Here is a 6,000-nt window from a genome sequence, read left to right on the forward strand (position 1 = left end):
ACACCCCACCCAGAGGCAGAAGGTTCCAGACCCTTCCTCACTCTGACCTCAATCTTCCTCCAGCTCCTCCCCCCTTCCCAGTCCCCAGCCTCCTTCCCTAGCCAGTCTTCTAGGGACAGAGACCCTCAAAGCTTCTCCCTTCTTTCTAGTCATTGAAGAAGCTGGGGCCAGCACTGTCCTAGGACTTGGTCCTGCCCCTCTTGGGCTGAGCTGCAGACTCAGGACCCTGCTCTACCAGCAAAGCAAAACTCTTTTCACTAATGGTTTATGCAGGAAACAAACAAACAAAAAAGCCAAAAACCAACAACCGAAACATTTGGCAAGAGAATCAGAGCCAATGAGGTCAAGGTTATGGGGATAATTCCTCTGTAGCAAGGCCACAGAAAGGCCGTCCTACCACTCGGACCCACATGGAACCCCGACCCTAGTCACAGGCTGATCTTAGTAATGGGTTTTAAACTGAACTCTTTTCAGCAACTCTACTTCATCGATAGAAAAATTAAGCTAAGGCGGTAATGTGCCCAAGGTCACATGGCAAATCAAAGGCAGAGCTGTAACTAGAATTCAGCCTTCTGCCTCTTGGCCCAGGTTCCTTAGATCTCAGCGAAAGTTAACATTTTAGAGTCAGGCTTTGAAGAAAGAGAGGAAGTGCCCAGGTGAAGGAGAACCCTTGGGGATGTTGGTAAGACTGTTGGGGCAGCTCTCACTCCTTCTTTCCTCCTTCCTGAGGCTGGACCGAGTGAAAGCTAGAGAGTGGCAGATTCTGTTGGTCCCCTGGCCTGGAGAGGGACAGGAGGCAGGGCTGGGTACCACCCTCCATCCTGGTCTTCTCCGAGAGAGTAGCAGCAGCAGTGGCTACAGAAGCACGTGATGCCTCTGCACAGAGAGGCTGAGATAAGAAGAAAGATTGATCTTCCTGCTGCTTCAAAGAGAATAGGAGCCGTCCTTGTCAGCGCTGTTGATCAAAGTCTGCAGAGGAGGTTTTAATGTGCCCTACCCTGCCCCCACTCTGGGTCCTGTGGAGGCAGGAGACCCGCTCTTTGTCACCATGACCTTCCTCCCAAACTCAGTGTAAATTACAGAGACCCCCCCCCCCCACTCCACCCTCTGCTTCCAGTCAGAGTTCCACAGCAGCTGCCAGAAGCAAACGAAGCATTGGGATTCTTGTCAGCTTTTCTCAAGGCAGTTCAGCCTAGGGCCCAGTGGGAGCTCAGTCTGTGGGAACTGACTCTATTCCCAATTTACTGTGATGGCAAATTGAGGTATCACAGCTTAACTGGAGTTACAAGTCAGTTTAAGCTCTAACTTGTTGCTGTCTGGTCGGAACTGACTCAGCTCTAGTCAGTTTTCAGAGCTTGTAAGTTAAATGGGAGAAGATTGCCCACTTTTCCTCCTCAGAGCAGCTGATGGATTCGACCCCCCCCCCCGCCTCCCAGAGGCGCTACTCTCGGTTAGCAGTGTAACTTGCTGTGGAACACTCCACCAGAGCTTCCCACGAGTCAGCGAGGCCTTAAGAAACCCCCATTCTTACAGCTCTTCACGGGCTTTGTCCTCAGAAAGCCTCCCTCTAATGTGAGAGACAGGATCTTCCTTCTAGACTATCAGCTCTGTGAAAGTCTGTGAAAAGAACTCCATGAGAAGAGAAGGGTGGGTCCTGGCTCTGTAACACCTCAGTTCAGGCACCTGGAAGAGTTAAAGACTCTTTAATTTCACTTCCTCTTCTTGGTTGGATAGACTGTGTCCTGGGTGTGTCTCTTCCTCCTCCCCACACCACACCCAACTCCATCTAACTTTAAACAGAGCTCTTCCTAACACAGGAAAACCTCCAACACGCTAACCCATTAAATACAGTGTACAGTACAAAAACTCCTCAGCATAGCATTCAAGGCCCTGAAAATCCTTGAAAGGACGTGTAGCCTATGAGTTAGGAATGTGGGTCCCTGGGAGCCTACCTCCTCAACTTCTTTGATCTTTGATCCATGTATTGCTTTGGTAAGGTGGGTGTTATGGTCTAGGATAGGTGAATGATTCATAAAAAGTTCAACAAGAATGTTTATCCTGCTTTTGGTGGTTGTTGTTGTTGTGTTGTTATGTGCCGTTGAGTCGCTTGCGACTCATAGCGACCCTATGTACAACAGCCCTAAACGCTGCTCTGTCCTGTGCCAATCGCACTGTCTTTGCTACTCCCATCCCGATTATCCCAGTCACTGAATCAATCCACCTCCTAGAGGGCCTTCCCCTCCTGCGCCATCCCTCCACCCTCCCAAGCATGATGTCCTTCTCCAAGGACCAGTCTCTCCTCACAACATGTCCAAAGTATGTTAGACAGACCCTCAGAATCCTTGCCTCCAAGGAGCCACCTGGTTTAACCCTTTCCAGGACAAATCTGTTTGTTTTCCTAGCAGTCCATGGTATTCTCAATACTCTTCTCCAGCACCACAGCTCAAAGGCATCAATTCTTCCTTCTATCCTCCTTGGTCATTGTCCAACTCTCTGATGCATAACAAGTGATTGCGAAGACCATGGCCTGTATCAAACGCACCTTAGTCTCCAAGGAGACACCATTGCTCTTCAGTACTTTGGAGAGGTCCCTAACAGCAGACTTTCCCATGGCAATGCGCCTTTTAATTTTCTGGCTACTGGTGCCAAGAGTGTTGACTGTGGAGCCAAGCAAACTAAAGCTGTGTACAATCTCAATCTCTTCACCATCCATCCTGATGCTGCCAATTGGTCCAGTGATGAGAATCTTTGTTTTCTTGACATTGAGCCTCAATCCATATTGGAGGCTGCAGTCCTTGACCCTCTGCAGCAGGTGCTTCAGGTCCTCTTCAGTTTCAGCAAGCAGGGTTGTGTCATCTGCATAACGCAGATTGTTGATAAATTGTCTACCAATCTTGACCCCACATTTCTCCTCATAGAGTGGTGTTTTTATTGTTGTAGTTGTCGTCAGGTGCCTTCAAGTTGAGTATGACTCATAGCAACCCTATGAAGAATAGATCTGAAACCTGTCCTATCCTGTGCCATCCTCATTGTCTCTGACACATTGAGCCCATTGTTGCAGTCACTGTGTCAATCTTTCTCTTTGAGGGTCTTCCTCTCTTTCACTGACCATCCACCTTTCTAAGCATGATGGCCCTTTCTAAGTAATAGCCTCTCTTAGCAACATGTCCAAAGTCTGGGAGACAAAGCTTATCCATCTTTGCCTCCAAGAAGCACTCTGGCTGCACTTTTTCCAAGACATATCTGTTTGTTCTTTTGGCAGTCCAGGGGATAATCATCACTCTTCTCCAATACCACAACTCACAGGCATCAGTTGTTTTTTTTGTCATCTAGTTCACAGATGCATAACAAGTGATTAAAAAGAACAAGACTGAGGAGGGCATATTGTGGAGTTTCAGAGTTTGGTGAGTGAAGGGAAGGGGCAGAAAAAAACCAAACAAACCCAAACCAATAATGTACATGAATAAAACATGATATAAACAAATTATTGCATACAAACCAATTAAAAAATGTAAAAAAAAAAAAAAGACCAAGGCCTGAAATTAGGAACACTTTAGTCTTCAAACTACTATCATTGCTCCTCAGTAATTTGGAGAGCTCTCTAACAGTGGATGTGCCTAAAGCAATAATATATCCTGCTCTCCTGATTGCTAGTTCCAATAATGTTGATGTCAATCAGACCAGGCTGGTTGAAAGTAGTGTTCAGATCTTCCAAATCCTTCTTGGTTCTCTACTCTTCTACTAGTTTCTGAGAAAGGTTTGGCAGCTTACTTGGTAGTCAACTGCCAACCCTAAGGTGGATGGTTCCAATCCACCATCTTTTCCTCAGTAGAAAGTTGGGCAATATCCTCTTATGTGATATATAGCTTCTAAAAACCCACTGGAGTGTCACCTAGTGTCAGTTCTGACTCTGGCAAAGAGTTTTGTTGGGTTTTTTTTTAAATTTTTATTAAATTTTATTAATTTTAATGAACATTTACAGAGATTTTGGATTTCCATTCATTCATTGTTGCACTGTTTTCTCTACCCCCCCAGTTCATTCCTCTTTTTTCCCCCCTTTTGAAAGTCTGTTTTAATTGTCCCATTGCCACAGTGCTTGTCAAAGCCAGTTCTGATTAATCTCCTTTGTCAGTGTATCCTTTGCCATTCCCTATCACTCCTCCCTGAGAGAGACTTCACCCTGATTAATAAGGAAAAAGGGACGGCGTATTCTCTTACCTACATCCTGCTGAAAAGGGATGCTGTAGGTTTCAGGGTGAAGATCTTCTCTCACTACTCTAAAGGGCCCCTTTAGCAATAGGAAACACGTAGACTATTGTGGAGATGATTTTGGAATTTAGATGCACTGTTATCAATTGTACTTAGCCATACATGTTCATATCCTTGAAGATGTATCATGGAACTGCTGCAGCCAAGAAGACACAAATTTAACAAGTTGAAAGTACATGAGTCAAAAATCAAAAGCAATAATATTCCAGGTAGAGGGTCTAACAGTGGCACAAATCAACTTACAGAGGGAAGGTAGTTCTTAAAAGAAAAGGCTTATTGACTAGCACTTTGTCTATTATAGCATAAAGGTTAGGAACCACAAGATGTAGAGGCTCAACTACATCATTTATTGTTCTTAAGTCCTGGACCAAATTCCATCCATCATTGGGTTGTTTTACAGCTCTGAAGTCCACAGGCAAGGCAGAGGTGAAATAAGGAACTGCTTATGAGGTTTTCCTTCTATTCCAACAACTAAGATATTAGTAAGAAGAGTTGGGACCTCAGAAGGCTTTTAGGACCAAATAGTAGGCTCTTGTGTCTAGGAGAAAATGAATGTACTTACCAGTAATGTTAATGCTCACCCACAGATCTTCTGGGGGGATCTAAATTGTTGAAGCATACTCCTTTGTTTCCAGCTGGGAGCTGGGGCCTCTCAGTCCTGTCAGCCACGAGGACCTGATGTGGGCCGCCCTTGGCCAACTATCCTTCAGATCCACACTTAAAGCAAGTGAGTGGGAGCTTCCTCTTTACTCCCTTGCCTATCTGTGGCTCTCGTCTGTGACACTGTCTACTGAAGTGGCCCAGCTTTCCACAGTGGAAGCAATTCTGACCTCCTTTATTACCTTTGGGTGGCACTGTTATGAGTAAGACTTCCCTTTCCTGGCACATCTGGCAAAGAGTTGAACTGTTGTTGTCAATATAATTGTGCATTTTTCTATTTATCTTTTCAGTTCCATCAGCTTTTTGCTTCACGTGTTTTGAAACTCTATTATTGGGCACATACACATTTAAAATGGGGAGTTGTGGTGATTGCGTGTTAAAAGAACTGTGCTGCCAATCCAAAGGCACACGGTCCAAATCCACAGCTACTCTGAGGGAGAACGATAGATAATCTCTTCCTGTATTATTTATAGCTTTGAAAAAGCAGCTGCTATTGTTAGGCGCTATTTAATCAAGTATGATTCGCAGCAACCCTATGAACAACAGATCTGACCCTTGTCCTGTCCTCATCCTGTGCCATCTTCATCATCTCTGACATACCTGGAAATTTTATAACTGAAAAATAGAGTAGATTTTAAAAAATCACTTTAATGACTCACTAGCAAAACGGAAATAATAGAGAGGAAAGTCAGTAAAGTTGAAAGTAGATCAATAGAGATAATCTAATCTAAACAATAGAAGTAAAAAGGTTGAAAAAATAAAGAAAGCCTTAGAGATTTATAGAAAAATATAAAAAACTCAAACATTCATGTCATTGGAGTCCTGGGTAGAGAAGAGAAAAACTTGTTGCAAAGATAAATTTACACTTTGTGGGGTTGTTGATTTTGTTTTGTTTCCACACTCTGTTCTTTTTTTCATAGTCTTCATTTCATTCCTGAGAAGATCTTTTTATGCAAGTGTGTAATTGGGCTACTAGTCTCAAGGTGAGCAGTTTGGGAGAAAGCTGGGCAACTTTCTCCTGTATTTATAGCCTTGCAAATTTGATGGAAGGTTACTATGACCTAGACTCGG

This window comes from Elephantulus edwardii, unplaced genomic scaffold (genome assembly GCF_000299155.1).
Source record: "Elephantulus edwardii isolate Elephantulus edwardi_28Jun2011 unplaced genomic scaffold, EleEdw1.0 scaffold00066, whole genome shotgun sequence".
Taxonomy (NCBI): Eukaryota; Metazoa; Chordata; class Mammalia; order Macroscelidea; family Macroscelididae; genus Elephantulus; species Elephantulus edwardii.